Genomic DNA, 19,951 nt, shown 5'->3' on the forward strand with positions numbered 1-19,951 from the left:
TCTGTGTTGTTTGGCTTTCCTGGACTGGGGTCAAAAACGCAGAGGTTTGACGATTTTGTCAAGGCGATCCCTGCCAAGTGCGCAGGGAGCATCTGCACCCTCCTGTGGGGAATTGTGGGCCAAAAGGCCAAGAGGAAAAGCTAAGCTTTGGTTGTGTTGGCGAGGAGGCGCCAGGTTACTGTGGGCCGAATGGCCAAGAGGAAAAGACTGAGGGACCCCTAAGAGAGGTGAAGTCTGAAATCTCCTGTCGTCTACATTCCTTCGTTCCCTGAGCTCCTGTTGTGAGCTAGGTTGCTCGGTTAGGTAGTCCCACGATAGCGCGTGACTGTTCTGGAGTTCCTCAAGATGATACCTAAGGGTGGTATTCTGCTGTATCACAGAGTCCACCTGGGAGTTGAGAGTGTTTATCTTAGACACGTAGGTGTCGCACTTGCTCCGCCCGGCCTCATACTTATCTGTCATGTTTTTCAGGGAGAGGTCTCGAGTGCGGAGCGAGAAATTAAGTGATGCAATGTCCTCCTTTTGCTTGTTCTCAAATGCAGTTCCTCGGCTAGCAGTTGTTTGTCTTTGTCGGCTTTTATTGTCAACTTCCTGGTTCTCCACCTGTACCTTCAACTCCACAGCTTCCTGCTCGTGCCTCTGCTGGGCACTGAGGTATTGGACCACTGTCCATCTCTGCTGGTGGGCATAGTTTAGGGCTAGACTGGAGAGGACCTTCACAAGGCCTGTGCCTGATGGTCTATTGTGGAGAGCGTCTGTCGCAATTTTTTTTTCGCTGATGGCATTGTGATCTAACATTCTCAGCCCCTCGGCATAGTTAGGATTGGCATCACTGCGGAGGTCAGCGATCAATCTTTCCGAAATTTGGCTTGTCACCTAAAACCCTGACAAACTTTTACAGATGCAGAATTGAGAGCATCCTGTCGGGCTGTATCACTGCCTGGTACGGCAACTGCACCGCCCTCAACCGCAAAGCTCTCCAGAGGGTGGTGCGGTCTGCACAACACATCACCGGGGGCAAACTACCTGCCCTCCAGGACATCAACCACCCAAGCCACTGCCTGTTTACCCCACTACCATCCAGAAGGCAAGGTCAGTACGGGTGCATCAAAGCTGGGACTGAGAGACTGAAAAACCATTACTAACACAGAGGCTGCTGCCTACATACAGACTCAAATCATTGGCCACTTTAAAAAGTGCCCCTTTAATAATGTTTACATATCTTACAATACTCATCTCATATGTTTATACTGTGTCTTATACCATCTATTGCATCTTGTCTATGCCGCTCATCCATATATTTATATGTACATATTCTTATTCCATCCCTTTAGATTTGTCTGTATTAGGTAGTTGTGGAAATGTTAGATTACTTGTTAGATATTACTGCACTGTCGGAACTAGAAGCACAAGCATGTCGCTACACTCGCATTAACATCTACTAATCATGTGTATGTGATCCAATAAAATTTGATTTGAGCATATGGTTGCTGTCACAAGAAATTATATAAAAAACATTTAAAAAAAAATCTTATCCCTGAAAGCTGAAATCCCACTGGATTCTAGCAAAGGCGGGACTTCCAACAATACCAGATCAGTAATGTGGGAGTTGGCTCTAATGAGCTCGCAAATGTAATTTCAATTCAAATAATGTTATTGATGAATCATACCTGTCTAGGCTATTTGGAAATTAAACTTTAATTTACCTGAAAACGTTGCTTAATCTAAGTTAATGTAGAAAGTTAAATCAAATCATATCATACACTATAACCTGAATTATTTAAAAACAACTACTGGCAATTCTTCACCACCAGAGGTCACTAATAGCTCATAGCATTCAATAAATCCCCTACACTGATTTGTGTCAAATATACAACACAAGTCAAGGGAAAAGTTTGTTTAATGAGTTACCGTTTCCCAAATTAACTCAAAGAATATATAGATTTCATAGCAGTCACCAATTAATTAATTTGCTCAGTCTCATTCTGAATGTCACATCATTAGTAAATCTGCACAAACCCGGGTCTCACTAATTATTCCGTACCACACAAATTGAGTTGATTATTTATTTACCAATGAGCTAAATGATAACACAAGATACATATACACAAACAGTCTAGGTTATTGGTTAAAACTTCATACAATGGCAACCGGTCCCTAGTGGACCATCACAAGATGGAGATTTACAGAGAGAGATTGAGAGATAGAGCGCAAATGAGAAATTCAACACTTGGATACATTTGTAAACTATGCTTAGTTTCAGCACTAACACCTTGCCCTGAACTGCCCCTGTTATGGGTAAAAAGTGTAATGCATGTATTTACGTGTTGCCACAGTAAGAGCAGAAGAAAGGCTTCTCTCCTGTGTGTGTTCTCTCATGACCATTTAAACTCAGCTGATGATTTAAAACATTTTCCACAGTCAGAGCAGGAGTAAGGCTACTGTCCATTATGTATACCTTGGTGTCTTTTTAACTGGCCCATTTGAGAGAAACTCTTCCTACAGTCAGAGCAGGAATAAGGCTTCTCTCCTGTGTGTGTTCTTTGATGAACTTTTAGCTCAGATGACGTTATGAAGCATTTTCCACAGTCAGAGCAGGAGTAAGGCTACTGTCCATTATGTATAACTTGGTGTCTTTTTAACTGGCCCATTTGAGAGAAACTCTTCCTACAGTCAGAGCAGGAATAAGGCTTCTCTCCTGTGTGTGTTCTTTGATGAACTTTTAGCTCAGATGACGTTATGAAGCATTTTCCACAGTCAGAGCAGGAGTAAGGCTTCTCTCCTGTGTGTATACGTTCATGTTGTTTTAGGTGGCTCGATTGAGAGAAACTCGCCCTACAGTCAGAGCAGAAGTAAGGCCTTTCTCCAGTGTGTGTTCTCTGGTGAACTTTTAGAACAGTTGATGTTATGAAGCATTTTCCACAGTCAGAGCAGGGGTAAGGCTTCTCTCCTGTGTGTATACGTTCATGTTGTTTGAGGTAGCTCGAGTTAGAGAAACTCTTTCTACAGTCAGAGCAGGAGTAAGGCTTCTCTCCTTTATGTATACCTTGGTGACGTTTTAAGTAGCCCAGTTGAGAGAAGCTCTTCATACAGTCAGAGCAGGAGTAAGGCTTCTCTCCTTTATGTATACCTTGGTGACCTTTTAAGTGAACCAGTTGAGAGAAATTCGCCCCACAGTCAGAGCAGGAGTAAGCCTTCTCTCCTGTGTGTATACGTTCATGTTGTTTTAGGTGGCTCGATTGAGAGAAACACTTTCCACAGTCAGAGCAGGTGTAAGGCTTTTCTCCAGTGTGTTCTCTGGTGAACTTTTAGAAAAGTTGATGTTGTGAAGCATTTTCCACAGTCAGAGCAAGAGTAAGGCTTCTCTCCTGTGTGCACTCTCTGATGAATTGTCAGAACCCCTGATGTTGTGAATCTCTCTTCACACAGTCAGTGCAGAAATACAGATTCTCTCCTGTATGTATTTTTAGGTGTATTTTTAGCTTTGATAGAATTGGCAAAATCTCCTCACAATGTGGGCAGTGGTGAGACCTCTTAGCTCTGTGATCTTCCTGCTGTTGCTCTCTGGATGTAGAGAATGTCTCAGCATGATCTCCTGTGCGAACATCAGAAGAACCAGTCAGTTGGTGTAATATAAAGTGCCAGTCAAAAGTTTGGACACACCTACACATTCAAGGCTTTGTAACGCCCTGGTCATAGAGAGGGGTTTTATTCTCTATTTTGGTTAGGCCAGGGTGTTACATGGTTGGGCGTTCTATGTTTATTTTTCTATGTTGGTTTATTTCTTTGGTTGGCCGTGTGTGGCTCCCAATCAGGAACAGCTGTAGTTCGTTGTTGCTGATTGGGAGTCATACATAGGCAGCCTGTTTTTCCTTTGGGGTTTGTGGGTGATTGTTTTCTGTTTAGAGTGTTTCCTGACAGGACTGTTTTGCTGTCGTCTTTTGTTTATTTTTGTAGTGTTCTCTTTTTCAATTACATTTCAAGATGAACACACATCCTCCGCTGCACCTTGGTTTCATTACTACGACAGCCGTTACAGGGTTTTTCTTCATTTTAACTATTTTCTTTCATTGAATAATAGTGAAAACATCAAAACTATGGAAAAACACATATGGAATCATGTAGTAACCCCCCCCCCCCCCCCAAAAAAAAGTGTTAAATCAAAATAGCTTGTATTTTAGATTCTTGAAAGTAGCCGCCTTGACAGCTTGGCACACTCTTGGCACTCAACCAGCTTCACCAGGAATGCTTTTCCAATAGTCTTGAAGTTCACACATATGCTGAGCAATTGCTGGCTGCTTTTCCTTCACTCTGCAATCCAACTCATCCTAAACCATCTCAATTGGGTTACGGTCTGGTGATTGTGGAGGCCAGGTCATCTGATGCAGCACTCCATCACTCTCCTTCTTGGTCAAATAGCCCTTACACAGCCTGGAGGTGTGTTGGGTCGTCTTGTTGAAAAACAAATGAGTCCCACTAAGCCCAAACCAGCTGGAATGGCGTATCGCTGCAGAATGCTGTGGTAGCCATGCTGGTTACATGTGCCTTGAATTCTAAGTAAATCAGACAGTGTCACCAGCAAAGCACCCCCACAACGTCACACCTCCTCCATGCTTCACGGTAGGAAATACACATGCGGAGATCATCCGGTCACCTACTCTGCGTCTCACAAAGACACAGTGGTTGGAAGCAAAAATCTGAAACTTGGACTCATCAGACCAAAGGACAGATTTCCACAGGTCTAATGTTCATTGCTCGTGTTTCTTAGCCCAAGCAAGTCTCTTCTTATTGGTGTGATTTAGTAGTGGTTTCTTTGCAGCAATCCGACCATGAAGGCCTGATTCACACAGTCTCCTCTGAACAGTTGATGTGTCTGTTACTTGAACTCTGAAGCATTTATTTGGGCTGCAATTTCTGAGGCTGGTAACTCTAATGAACTTGTCCCCTGCAGCAGAGGTAACTCTGGGTCTTCCATTCCTGTGGCGGTCCTCATGAAAGCCAGTTTCATCCTAGCACTTGATGGTTTTTGCGACTGCACTTGAAGAAACTGTCAAAGTTCATGAAATGTTCTGGATTGACTGAGCTCCAGGTCTTAAAGTAATGATGGAATGTCGTTTCTCTTTGCTTATTTGAGCTGTTCTTGCCATAATATGAACTTGGTCTTTTACCAAATAGGGCTCTCTTCTGTATACCACCCCTACCTTGTCAAAACACAACTGATTGGCTCAAATGCATTAAGGAAAGATATTCCACAAATTAACTTATACAAAGCCACACCTGTTAATTGAAATGCATTCCGGGTGACTACCTTATGAAGCTGGTTGAGAGAATGCCAAGAGTTTGCAAAGCTGTCAAGGCAAAGGGTGGCTACTTTGAAGAATCTCAAATATATTGATTTGTTTAACACTTTTTTGGTTACTACACGATTCCATATATGTTGTTTCATAGTTTTGATGTCTTCACTATTATTCGACAATGCAGAAAGAAAAACCCTTGAATGAGTAGGTGTCCAAACTTTTGACTGGCACTGTACATGTCAATCAAATTTATTTTACGGAGCCCTTTTTACATCAGCAGTTGTCAAAGTGCTTTACAGAAATCCAGCCTAAAATCACAAAAGAGCATGCAATGCAGATGTAGAAGCACAGTGGTTATGACAAACTTCCTAGAAAGCAGGAACCTAGGAAGAAACAGAGAGGAACCAGGCTCAAAGGGGTGGCCGGTCCTCTTCTGGCTGTACCGGGTGACATACACTACGTTTAAAAAAAGTTTTGGGTCACTTATAAATGTCCTTGTTTTGAAAGAAAAGCATTTTTTTTGTAAAATAAAATATCAAATTGATCAGAAATAGTGTAGACATTGTTAATGTTGTAAATGACTATCGTAGCTGGAAACGGCAGATTTTTTATGGAATATCTACATAGGCGTGCAGAGGCCCATTATCAGCAACCATCACTCCGGTGTTCCAATGACACGTTGCGTTAGCTAATCTAAGTTTATCATTTTAAAAAGGCTAATTGATCATTAGAAAACTATTTTTTTAAATGATACACTTGGATTAGCTAACACAACATTACATTGGAACATAGGAGTGATGGTTGCTGATTACGGGCCTCTGTACACCTACGTAGATATTCAATATAAAAACAATATTTAAAAAAAAGCAGTTTCCAGCTACAATAGTCATTTGCAACATTAACAATGTCTACACTGTTTCTGATCAATTTTATATTTTATTGGACAAAAAAGTGCTTTTCTTTCAAAACAAGGACATTTCTAAGTGACCCCAAACTGTTGAACGGTAGTGTATGTATTCATATCAGTAGGCTGTACAACACAAAAGGGGAATAAAACTACTCTAAGTGGGTAAGAGTTGAAAGCTAAAAAGGGGAGTGTCATCCTCTACTCACTATCACAAGGGTTAGTAATGTTAGAGAATTTCCAGTCATCCGGTGATTTTCAGTACCTATAATGTTCTCTTTGAAGTAGAAAGAAGAATCGATATAAGGTAAAATATTAAACATGTGTAAGCAGAATGAAGGCTGAGCCCATTTGAATGTACAGAGCTGAATCAATATCGAGTTAACCATTAGACATATAAAAAACAGAATGTAAGCAGAATCCGTGTGAATGAGACAAGGTAGACCAACACAGACGTGACTGGTCTGGGCCATATCTGATCTTGTGAAGGCTACTGGACATGGGTTAATCATACATAGACAACATCAGCCTGAACTTGTGAAGACCTTTGGACAGGAACATTAGCTAATCAGTTATAGGCACCATTAGACCTGCAGTAGGAGTGTACATGTCTGTGTGTCACGCCACCAATACAATCTATGCCCTAATGTCTGAGACAATAAGAAAGGCAGCAAGATTAGGGTGGCCAAGGCTAGAAGGTATTAATCATTTAAATAAAGTGGAGTGACAATGTTACATTAGGGTAAAACTGTATAAAAGCTGAGTACTGAGAATGGAGAATCAGTTCTTCCATGGAATTGCTCGGCTTTGTTACTTTTGTAATAAAGTCTATTTGAATTCACAAGCTCCGGTATCTGAGAAATATTTGATTCAATATTTCCACGACAGTAACTACAGACTCATTTCATAGAAATTTTAAAAACACTGGCAGTTTGTATACTTCACTTATTTAGTCTACTCTCTGATCACTCCAGATAACCCAGTGAATAAAACAAATGCTGGCAATACTGGTGTCAAACCATGCAAGTCTCAGTAGAATGAAATAACATCTACCTTCTCATTGAAACAGTTCTACTGCAACTTAGAACGAACAACACACTTAGACAGAACCTGTGCTTACCATGAGAAACAGATTTCCCAATCTTCTCCTCCTCTTCTTCATCTTTAATGTTGACATCCAGGCTCCAGTGTTTGACTGCAGTCTTCCAGCTTCACTGATGCCATCTCTGGGTCCTGCAGTGCAAACTGGGCTCCACTGTCACAATCAGGACCCAGTGACTGTAGGTTTGGACTCAGTGTGGAAGGAGAGAGGCAGGCTGGGTCTGTCCTCACTGTTGACGTTACCGGACTTAGACTTAATCTGAGTCAGTCCTGTAGTAACAATGAGAAACAGACAAGTTATTGTCTTGACAGTTCCGCTACTTTCTTTATTCTCTAAAAATATAGTATATTGCTTCTTGTTCAATTATCTAATTCACCACATGACTTGGACTGAAATAGGTGCCGGTACTGTTTATATTTAGGTGCAGGAGCCCCACAATACTGTTGAGCTAATCTTCTATAAGAGGAACATGAGCTCAAGCAGTAGAAATTTGAGGTGCCGGTACTCAGCTCCGGTATGCTCCTGTCCAAGTCAAAAACTGATCTCATTTCAATAGATCAGGAGGTAAGCATGGACAACAAAACATGAATTCATCCTAATTAGACAAAGTAGACCCTTTAAATAACTTACAGTAGATTTCACAAATTCACATAAATGCACAAAACCATATAGTATGAGGTTACTGTTTGTGAGACCGTGAAATTGTCTCTCTCTGTGTCATGTCCTGACCATAGTAAGAGGTTATTTTCTATGGTAGAGTAGGTCTGCACTTGGTCTCCTCTTTACGAGATCTGTTACAGAACAACCCACCACAAAAGGACCAAGCAGCGTGCCCAGGAGGAGCAGGGATCCTGGGCCAGGGAGAGGAGAGAATGGAGGACGTCCTGGACATGGGAGGAGGTAATGGCAGGGGACAAGACCCTGCCATGGAAGCAGGTGGAGACAGCGAGGGAGGAGCGGCAACGTTACGGAGCGCTATATCGACCGAGAGGCAAGTGCGAGAGGCAGCCCCACAACGGGGGGGCACACGGGTAGTTTGGCAGAGTCAGGGTGGAGACCTGAGCCAACTCCCCGTGCTTACTGTGGGGAGCGGGTGACGAGGCAAGCACTGAGTTCTGCGGTGATGTGCACTGTATCGCCAGTGCGCATTCACAGGCCGGTGCGATCTGTGCCCGCGCCCTGCATTTGTCAAGCTAGGTTGAGCATCCAGCCAGAACGGGTGGTGCCAGCTCTACGCTCGAGATCTCCAGTGCGCCTCCACGGCCCAGTATGTCCTGTGCCTGCTCCTCGCACTTGCCCTGAGGTGCGTGGTACTAGTCTGGCGCCTCCTATGCCAGCCCCACGCATCAGGCCTCCAGTGAGCCTGCCCAGTCCGGGGTGTCCCGTTCCTGCTCCCCGCACTCACCCTGAGGTGCGTGTTACCAGTCTGGCGCCTCCTGTGCCAGCCCCACGCATCAGGCCTCCGGCGACAGTTCCCAGTCCAGAGCTTCCGGCGACAGTTCCCGGTCCGGAACCTACTGAGACGGCCTGCGGCCCGGAACCTACTGAGACGGCCTGCGGCCCGGAACCTACTGAGACGGCCTGCGGCCCAGAGTCTTCAGCGACGGCCTGCAGCCCAGAACCTCCAGCGGCAGTCTGCACTCCAGATCCTCTGCCGATGATCCACGGTCCAGTGGCACAGAAGCAGAGGGATCAGCGGGCGGAGCGGGGGTTACTACCAGAGCCGCCTCCTCCACTGGGGGATGCGCAGGTTCTGGGTACAGCACATGAGCCACCATAGACATTAGTCACCCACCCTACCCTTCCTTTGTGTTTTTTTTTTTTTGGGGGGGGGGGGGGGTACTGTCACGTCCTGACCATAGTAAGAGGTTATTTTCTATGGTAGAGTAGGTCAGGGCGTGACAGGGGGGTGTTTTGTTCTATGTTTTCTATATCTATGTTTAGTTTTAGTTTTCTATTTTTATGTTGTTGTTTTTTGGGTTGATCTCCAATTATAGGCAGCTGGTCCTCATTGTCTATAATTGGAGATCATATTTAAGTAGGGTTTTTTTCCCACCTGTGTTTGTGGGTTGTGGTCTTCTGTTTAGTTGATATTCCTGACAGAACTGTACGCTTTCGTTTTGTTATTTATCTTTAGTGTTCTGAGTTTAAATAAATATTCATTATGAGCACTCAACACGCTGCGCTTTGGTCCGCTCCTTCCGACAGCCGTTACACTCTGATGCACCCGCACTGAAGTCCGTTGACGCAGACAGGGTGGGCGCCGCCATTTTACCAGGTCATGAATTTTACACAAAACCAATAACATGCTAAATGAACTCCGAAATCTCAAATAAATAGATTATTAAATAACCTGGAGGAAATGTAGATCCATTCAGACAAACCCAAAGTTTCTAGCTATGGGACTTTGTAAAATAGTTATCACGTTCACTGTTTGACAGAAAAATTACATCAAACCTGATAATACCTTAACAGATTTGTTACCTATCATGGAAATGTAGATCCCCATGTTCTTTCGATTTTAGAAAGTTTAACACCTGCTATTACATACCTGTAGTAATACAGAAACAGACTGCACAGTTCTGGCGCTTTCTTTATTCTGAAGAATGGTGTGTGCCTGCCCGGAACTTACTGTTCCTCCACTACCACAGTGCAGCCACAGATAGATATTTCACTGGATGTATAAATGTGAAGCATTCGCTAAACTTTTCCACTCACTACCAAATAGGGTAGTAAGAGGAAGCCCACTGGCCGGCAGTGGTTGAAGATGGATTTTGTCCGACATTCTGCAAATGTTCTAAACGATGAAAAATCTGATCTTAATACAGTTCTGTTCCCAAAACTAAAATCAGTTGTGAACAGAGTGGACTAAGTTTTGTAGACTTCACCCTTTGCAACAGTAAAAAAAGGAACGCAAAGGCGAATTGAGTTTTTGCACACAAACGCTTCACAGAGGCGTTCCCTAACAGAAATATGCAGATATGTGCTAGAACACACCAATAGGATCTCATTAGCTCATGCTTGGTATTGCCCACAGACTCAACTGTTCCCATTGGAAACCACCAGCTGTGGTCCATCTTGGTTTAGTTATAAAATCTTTGGCACAACCGTCTGTGTATTCAGGGATACCCCAGGAGTAAAACTATAATTTAGCAATAGAGGATCAATAGCTATTTATTTTTAAATAGCCTAGCTGTGGATTGTGTGTAGCCAAATCACAAGGCATGACTACAGTCGGGAACGTGTGCCAAATCTGTCAGTGGACAGCATGCAGCCAAAACAGGCCTTTAGCAATATTTCTAATATTACCACTGGAAAACACAGGTTGTAAAGAAAATGGATCCTGCTGAAAATAAAATACTAATCTGTCTGTATGTTACCAAGTTATCAACTTCCAAATAGGCCTATTGAGCGAACAGCATTGTTTTACAAAGTAAAGCAAGAGAGAGAAGCTTTTGGCCGGTGAGTGAACTGCACATCATTGGGTGAGTCAGTGAAACTGGAAAGCTTGTTTAGGACTGTAACTTCCTCCTCATATTGTACAATGTGTTTCTCCTCACACCTGGACTAGGCTTTTGATGGATTAGAGACAAGGTCGTTTTTATTGATTTGCGATTCTCAGTTTGTCAGTGTCAAAGTAGCCTGCCAGCTCAGCGCGTCTGGTCTCCGGTGCGCCTCCTCGGTCCAGGTTATCCTGCGCCGGCGTTGCGCACTGTGTCTCCAGAGCGCTGGGAGGGTCCAGTTCGCCCAATGCCTGCTCTCCGCCCGTGCCGGGCCAAAGTGGGCATTCAGCCTGGAGTGTGGGTAAAGAGTGTCCGTACCAGAACTCCAGTGCTCCCCCACAGCCCGGTTTATCCTGTGCCTCCTCCTCGGACCAGGCCTCCAGTGGGTCTCCCCATCCTGGTCCATCCTGTGCCACCTCCCAGGACCAGGCCTCCAGTGGGTCTCCCCATCCTGGTCCATCCTGTGCCACCTCCCAGGACCAGGCCTCCAGTGGGTCTCCCCATCCTGGTCCATCCTGTGCCACCTCCCAGGACTAGGCCTCCAGTGGGTCTCCCCATCCTGGTCCGTCCTGTGCCACCTCCCAGGACTAGGCCTCCAGTGGGTCTCACCTGTCCACGAGCCAGTCAGAGCTGCCCGCCAGTCAACAGTCGTCAGAGCTGCCCGCCAGTCAACAGTCGTCAGAGCTGCCCGCCAGTCAACAGTCGCCAAAGAGGTCAGACTGCGCTGAACTGCCGGAGTGGCCAGACTGCGCTGAACTGCCGGAGTGGCCAGACTGCGCTGAACTGCCGGAGTGGCCAGACTGCGCTGAACTGCCGGAGTGGCCAGACTGCGCTGAACTGCCGGAGTGGCCAGACTGCGCTGAACTGCCGGAGTGGCCAGACTGCCCTGAACTGCCAGAGTGGCCAGACTGCCCTGAACTGCCAGAGTGGCCAGACAGCCCTGAACTGCCAGAGTGGCCAGGGTCGCCCGCCAGCCGGGCGCAGCCAGGGTCGCCCGCCAGCCGGGCGCAGCCAGGGTCGCCCGCCAGCCGGGCGCAGCCAGGGTCGCCCGCCAGCCGGGCGCAACCTTCGCCGGCCGCCAGCCGGGCGCAACCAGGGTCGCCCACCAGCCGGGCGCAGCCATCGCCGCCCGCCAGCCGGGCGCAGTCCGCGTCGCCCACCAGACCTTCGGCGCGGCCAGGTGCGCCACCTAAGAGGGCGACGCCAAGGGTGGAGCAGAGGCCACGTCCCGCACCTGAGCCGCCGCCGTAAGAAGGCCCACCCGGACCCTCCCCTTCAGAGTCAGGTTTTGCGGCCGGAGTCCGCACCTTTGGGGGGGGGGGGGTACTGTAACGCCCTGGCCATAGAGAGGGTTTTTTTGTTCTTTATTTTGGTTAGGCCAGGGTGTTACATTGGGTGGGCGTTCTATGTTTTGGTATTTCTTTGTTTTGGGCCATGTGTGTGGCTCCCAATCAGGCACAGCTGAAGCTCGTTGCTGCTGATTGGGAGTCACACATAAGGAGCATGTTTTTCCTTTGGGTTTTGTGGGTAATTGTTTCTGTTTGAGTATTTTCCTAACAGGACTGTTTGCTGTCGTTTTTGTTCATTTTGTAGTGTTCTCTTGTTTTTTTTAATTAAAATTCTAATGATGAACACATCCTCTGCTGCACCTTGGTTCCCTCTTCCAGACAGCCATTACACTGTGTAATGATGATCATGCTATTTAATCAGCTTCTTGGTATGCCACACCTGTCAGGTGGATGGATTATCTTGGCAAAGGAGAAAACCTCACTAAAAGGGATGTAAACAAATTTGTCTACAAAATGAGAGAAATAAGTTGTCAATTTCTGCAGTACAATTGACAACCATAGCTATAAATGCTAAAAAGCCCATCTTGCTGAAGCACATATTCTTCCCATCTCTCTCTCTTGGTCTGCCTACTCACAGGAATCCTCTCGGGATCCCTCACCCTGTACCCATATTCCTCTAACTCTCTTCACTGCTTCACCATACTACACTTTCTGTACTACTGTAACCCTGGCAACCTCAATCTGCCTTTCTCTCACCTGACACCTCAGATCTACAAATGCCATGATGATCTGGATAAGACTGCCAAATCTGGGCAACGGTAAGGATCTCTGGGTTAACTATGTTAGCTAAATTTAGTCATTAATAAATACGGTACATTTATTTAAATAGACAATTTTGTGAACCGCCTGGTGCAAGTTTTAAATTGACACAATACCTTTTAGCAAAGGTGTCAGTTGGAGATGACATGCAGGAGGTTGTAGTGATTTGTTGTTTTGCATGATGTCTGATGTCTGAGAGGAAATAGCCAAATATTAATAAAAAAGTCACCTTGTCCGAGAGAGATTTACAAGGTTATCAAAACATCATGACAGGTAAGCCTACATGAAACTTCCCACGGGGGGCCAGTACGGAGGAAAAACAAAATGTATGAAAATGTATGCATTCACTACTGTAAGTCGCTCTGGATAAGAGCATCTGCTAAATGACAAATGTAATGTAAATGAAACACAGCCCTTATTTTACGTGTTTCTAAAACCCTCTAGGGGAAAAATGAATGAAAAGGAAAAATGATTGGAACCATTTCCCTGTTTGACCGCTAGATTTTATGACAATATGCATATTCTAAATGTAATAAAAAATAAAAACTGATCAATTTAATTAAGTATTCATTCCCTTTACTCAGTACTTTGTCGAAGCACCTTTGGCAGCGATTACAGCCTCGAGTCTTCTTGGGTATGACACTACAAGCTTGTCATAACTGTATTTGTAATGTTTTAGAAACTTTAGAGAGTTTTCTATCCAGATCTACCAATTATATGCATATCCTAGCTTCTGGGCCTGAGTAACAGTTTCTCCCATTCTTCTCTGCAGATCCTCTCGAGCTCTGTCTGGTTACATTGGGAGTGTCACTGCACAGCTGTTTTCAGGTCTCTCCAGAGATGTTCGATCGGGTTCAAGTCTGGGCTCTGGCCGGGCCACTCAAGGACATTCAGAGACTTGTCCCGAAGCCACTCCTGCGTTGTCTTGGCTGTGTGCTTAGGGTTGTTGTCCTGTTGGAAGGTGAACCTTCGCCCCAGTATGAGGTCTTGAGCGCACAGGATCAGGTTTTCATCAAGGATCTCTGTACTTTGCTCCGTTCATCTTTGCCTCGATCCTGACTAGTCTTCCAGTCCCTGATGTGGAAAAGAATCCCCACAGCATGATGCTGCCACCACCATGCTTCACCGTAGGGATGGTGCCAGGTTTCCTCCAGACGTGACACTTGAGATTCAGGCCAAAGAGTTCAATCTTGGTTTAATCAGACCAGAAAATCTTGTTTCTCATGGTCTGAGAGTCCTTTCGGTGTCTTTTGGCAAACTCCAAGCAGGTTGTCATATGCCTTTTACCGAGGAGTGGCTTCCGTCTGGCCACTCTACCATATATGCCTGATTGGTAGAGTTCTGTAGAGATTGTTGTCCTTCTGGAAGGTTCCCCCATCGCCACAGAGGAACTCTGGAGCTATGTCAGAGTGACCATTGGGTTCTTGGTCACCTCCCTGACCAAGGCTCTTGGAGGAGTTTCGATAATATCCTTGTCCTAAAATCATTGACACTCACATGCAATCTTAACACCATGTGCAAAGGGCCTTTGGGTAACGTAGCATATATTCAATGGTATCTCTTTTTCTCACGTAGGCTGTTCATTTCTGATCTTTGATCATTTTTTTGGTTTATGAAGCTACTAGCAAAAGACCCTGTGTTGTGGATCATCTACAACTATTTTGGACTGTCCATACTGTAACGTTAGTCTCTGGCTTCCCTAACTAGCGTTACTGTTATAGGTGGAAATATTCTTTGCTACTTTTCAAAAACGAATACTACGTGATATTTCACATACCTTGCTAGATATGCCTTTTGTTATGATATTTCACATAACATCTTGCTAGATATGCCTTTAGTTTTGTTCGTGAGGAGTAATGGCAGAGAGAAGGCAGGAGACACTTTGTTTTGTTTAGTGTCGCTTAGGTTAGACTGCTCCCTTTAATGGATCAGTCGTCCACCAGGCTACACTCTACGATTAGAGGGAGGTGGGAGAGGAAGTGTTGGGTGTCTCGGTTAGGGAGACAGTGGAATGGGGTTCAGTGTTTTACTGTTATGATATATTTGTTTTTTTCCAACAGATCTTTACACATTTCCCACCACAAAATATTCCTGCAGTCCTTGTGGTTACTAAACATATTTTAGATATGTCTTTATGCTATAGCTTATTCCACATTTACATCTTTGGTTAAATGCAAAACTACTTTGTGGAATGTCCGTGGAGTTTGTAAACTATCCAAGCTTAAGCAGGTTATTACTAGGCTTAACCTCTTTGGAGTAGGGGGCAGTATTTTGACATCCGGATGAAAAGCGTGCCCAAAGTAAACCGCCTGTTACTCAGGCCCAGAAGCTAGGATATGCATATAATTGGTAGATCTGGATAGAAAACTCTCTAAAGTTTCTAAAACTGTTACAATAATGTCTGAGTATAACAGAACTGATATGGCAGGTGAAACACCAAGGACAAACCATCCCCCAAAAAATGTATAATTCAGCTTACCACAATTTAATGGCTAGTATTTTAATAATAAGGCCAAGTCCTCCCAGGTTGCAGTTCCTAGGGCTTCCACTAGATGTCAACAGTCTTCAGAAAGAGTTTCAGGCTGGTGTTTGGAAAAATGACCCAGAAATTGTAGTTTTTCTAGGTGGCTCCCATTTTGGCTGTAGTGTTTCCAAGCGCATGGAGGAAAGCACGTTCTTTCTTATTTATCTTCGGTAATGAATATACTATTCTCCGTCTTACATTTTTATCGTTTATTTGCGTATTAGGATACCTAAGGTTTGATTATAAACGTTGTTTGACTTGTTTGGAAGTCACGTTTGGGATTCATTTTGTATGCATTTTGATGGAGGGAAAATGAGTGGATTATTGACTGAAGCGCGCCAGCTGAACTGAGTTATGGATATAAAGAAGGATATTATCGAACAAAAATACCATTTCTGATGTAACTGGGACCTTTTGGCGTGCCAACAGAAGAATATCAAAGGTAAGGCATTTTTTATATCGCTATTTCTGACTTTTGTGTCGCACCTGCCTGGTTGAAATATGATTTTCATGTTTTTGTATGCGGGGCGCTGTCCTCAGATAAATCGCATGGTTTGCTTTTGCCGTAAAGCCTTTTTGAAATCTGACACAGCGGCTGGATTATCAAGAAGTTAAGCTTTATTTTGATGTACAACATATTTTCAAGAATGTTAAATACTTGTATTGAGTATTTTTGAATTTTGCGCTCTGCAATTTCACTGGATGTTGGTCAGGTGGGACGCTTCCACGTACCCTAGAGAGGTTAAACAACTTCATTAATCTGTTATGTTCCTACAAGAAACTCACTTGAAGGATGAGCTACTTAAAGTATGCAGGAGATGGCAAGGGCAAGTAATAGCATCCTGTTTCTCCTCTCATTCTCATGGTGTTATGGTTTTAATTCACAAATCTGTTCCGTTTCAAGTGGATAATATAATAACTGATACATTCTGATAAAGGGAACTCTTGAATGAGCATATTCATCTGGTTAATGTTTATGGTCCTAATGATGAAATCCCAAGTTCTTTGAGAATTTTTTTCTATTGATTACCAGGGAGGCTGGCTAAGTCCTAATGGCAAGGAATTTTAATTGCACTCTTGATCCTCCTCTAGTTAGACACTTCCCACTCGCAGAGTAGAAAGAAATTACAGCATTTCCTTAAGGACTTTAATCTATGTGAACCTTGGAGGACTCAGAACCCAAGTAAAAGGGAGTATTCATGTTACTCGTCATATTTAAATCATATTCTCATATAGACTACTTTTTAGATTCTTGCTCATTGCTTCCCAATGTAGCAGGAAGTGGATATGATAGTATTGTTCAGAGTGACCGTTCCCTTGTGTCATTATTCTATAGGGATACAAAACTAGTAAAAGTATCCTCTAGATGGTGTTTGCATCCCAGATGGTTACAGGACCAGGACTTCTTACATTACGTTGGAGTGCATATAGATGTTTATTTTACATTGAACACTAACCAAACATCAGCGAGTACCAGATGGGAGGCTTTCAAAGCATGTATTTGAGGGCAAATTATACATTTTACCAGTTTCAAATCAACTCAATTAAATGTAATCAGAAAATGAGAGCTGGACAGCAAAATCAGAGAATTGGAGAGTGAAGCTTTTCGGGATAACTCAGTAGAAGTAAACAAGGAATTATTTGTTCTTAAAGCTCAGTATAAAGAACGTTCCACCTCAAAAGCTGCAAACAGCTTAACTAGACTGAAATAGTCCTATGATCAAGGTGAAAAACCTGGTAAATTGCTGGCCTGGCGCATTTAGAGGTTAAATTCAGACCGAGCCATTCCTGCAATTCATAATTAACAAGGACAATTATCAATGGATCCTGGGTAGAAATAAACCAAACATTTGCTTCCTACTACAACACAATTTACAACTCTGAATCCCCTGAGAACTAATCAGGTCTTGATGTTCCCTCTAGTTCAGAAGACACTAAATTGCATCTGGAAAAGGAAGTGGATGGTGTTGAAATATCTGATGCTATTTTCAATATGAAGGGAGGTAAAGAGGCAGGTCCAGACGGGCTCCCAATAGATATTTAGAAGGCATTTAAGGACAAACTTCTAGGTTCACTTCTAGATATGTACAGTGTAATGGGGTATGATATGCTCTAGAGCTCAGACAGAGACAATAAACACCCGCCTGAGATTGTTGCAATACAATTGCATAATGAGAAACTATATCACCCTTGTTAAGCGCCACAAATTTGACCCCAATACCCCAGACCTGTGAAAATGGTTGTGACCTGTGTGTTAAATGTAACACGCATTTAGGCACCTTGTATCATTGCCTGGTGGAATGTGCGGATAAACTTTTTGGAGCTCAGTACTGAGCTATATCTCTGAGATGATCTCTAGCCCAATACCACTAATCCCTAAACCATACCTCTGACATCTTTACCCAGAGAATCTCTCATTACATAGGAGAGAAAATGGTTGACCTCAGTCTATTGCAAGCTAGATGATCAATTGCTCTCCACTGGAAGTAAGTCTGTTCCCCTCACTTGGTCATTGGTTAAAATAATTAACGTCAAGCCTGGCTTTTGAAAAATGTACTTATATAGTGAAAAAGAAAGCCCCAAGAGTTTCAAAACATTTGGGATCTGTTTTGTGAGTTTTTGCAAACCAGTGATATCGTAGAAGCATTGGAACTGTAAATCTGTATATTCTCTATTTTTTGGTGTGAATTGTCCTAGAGTAGCCTGCATATTACACTGGAAATGTTTTGGTACCGGTCCCCAGATCTGTGCCGACACAATCCTGTCTCGGAGCTCTACAGACAAATCCTTCCACCTTGTGTCTTGGTTTTTGCTCTGACATGCACTGTCAACTGTGGGACCTTATATAGACAGGTGTGTGCCTGTCCAAATCATGTCCAATCAATTGAATTTACCACAGGTGGACTCCAATCAAGTTGTAGAAACATCTCAAGGATGATCAATGGAAACAGGATGCACCTGAGCTCAATGTCAAGTCTCATAGCAAAGGGCCTGAATACTTATGTAAATAAGGTATTTTTGTTTTGAATTTTTAATACATGTACAAACATTTCTAAAAAAAAAACTGTTTCCTTTGTGAGGAACATTGCTGATCTTTTTTTACTTAATCAATTTTAGAATAAGGCAGTAACGTAACAAAATGTGGAAAAAGCCAAGGGGTCTGAATACATTCCGAATGCACTGTATGAATTCATATAAGAAGGCTGTGCAATACAAAAGGGGAATAAAACTATTCTAAAAGTGGGTAAGTTGGGGCATGTCATCCTCCACTCACTATCACAAGGGTTAGTAACTACCACAGACTCATTTCATATAACTTTAAAACACTACTTCAATTATTTTGTGATCACTCCAGATAGCCCAGTGAATAAAACAAATGCTGGCAATACTGGTGTCAAACCATGCAAGTATCAGTAGCATGAAATAACATCTACCTTCTCATTGAAACAGTTCATCATGACACAGTTCTACTGCAACTTTTCATACACAGTGGGAAGTTGGAACGAACAACACAAACTTAGTTAGATAGAACCTGCTCTTACCAAGAGAAACAGATTTCCCAATCTTCTCCTCCTCTTCATCTTTAATGTTGGCATTCAGCTCCAGTGTTTGACTGCAGTCTTCCAGCTTCACTGATGCCATCTCTGGATCCTGCAGTGTAAACTGGGCTCCACTGTCACAATGACTGTAGGTTTGGACTCAGTGTGGAAGGAGAGAGGCAGGCTGGGTTTGTCCTCACTGTTGATGTTACCGGCCTCATGGTTAATCTGAGTCAGCCTGTAGTAATAAAGAGAAACGGACACAAAATTTAGTCTTGACAGTTCTGGCACTTTCTTTATTCTCTAAAAATATGGTTTATATATATAGGTTTATATATATAGGTGCAGGAACTCCACAATACTTTGGAGCGAATATTCTATTAGAGGAACATGAGCTCAAACAGTAGACATTTGAGTTGACGATACTCAGCTCTGGTGAGCTCCTGTCCAAGTCAAGCACTGATCTCATTTCAATAGATCTGGTAACTAAGCACTGACAAAACATTAATTCACATTAGACAAAGTATACACTTTAAATTAGGCTACACAACTTAAATGCAGTTAATCTATAGTAGATTTCCTGAATTCACAAATGCATAAATGCCTCAAAAAAACATTTAGTACAAGGTTACCGTTTGTTTTAGGCAGCACTATGTACTATTTTCCTGAATAACCATGTCTTCGCTGTATTATTTCAATCAAAACCAATAGCATTTCCGTTGACACCATAGTAACATTTATAGATAAAGATAGAAACAACTTAATGTGTCTGAATATTAGTACACATGTAGAAAACTGATAATCATTACATTCAGCTTTAAAACAGTAGTGCAACCGTGAAATTGTCTCTCTCTGCCTGAACTTTACATTTTTTTTCATTGTATTCACAGAAACGTCCCTGTATTGATGTGTAATATTGTTATTATTGTTGCAATAAAAACAAAAAGTCCGTTGACGCAGACCGAGTGGTGCCG

At 43.3% G+C, this 19,951-nt stretch overlaps 1 pseudogene across 1 annotated transcript; it reads right to left on the bottom strand.

Moving 5' to 3' along the window:
• Positions 1-1,882: 1,882 nt before the first annotated feature.
• On the bottom strand, positions 1,883-7,586 carry LOC145850237 (uncharacterized; annotated as a pseudogene). Its single transcript, XR_006759925.2, has 3 exons — positions 7,322-7,586; positions 6,411-6,478; positions 1,883-3,595 (listed from the first exon to the last, which is right to left on the bottom strand). The product of XR_006759925.2 is annotated as an uncharacterized LOC145850237 (transcript).
• Positions 7,587-19,951: the final 12,365 nt, after the last annotated feature.

The sequence above is a fragment of the Salmo salar genome, chromosome 17 (assembly GCF_965601325.2).
Source record: "Salmo salar chromosome 17, fSalSal1, whole genome shotgun sequence".
Classification (NCBI taxonomy): domain Eukaryota; kingdom Metazoa; phylum Chordata; class Actinopteri; order Salmoniformes; family Salmonidae; genus Salmo; species Salmo salar.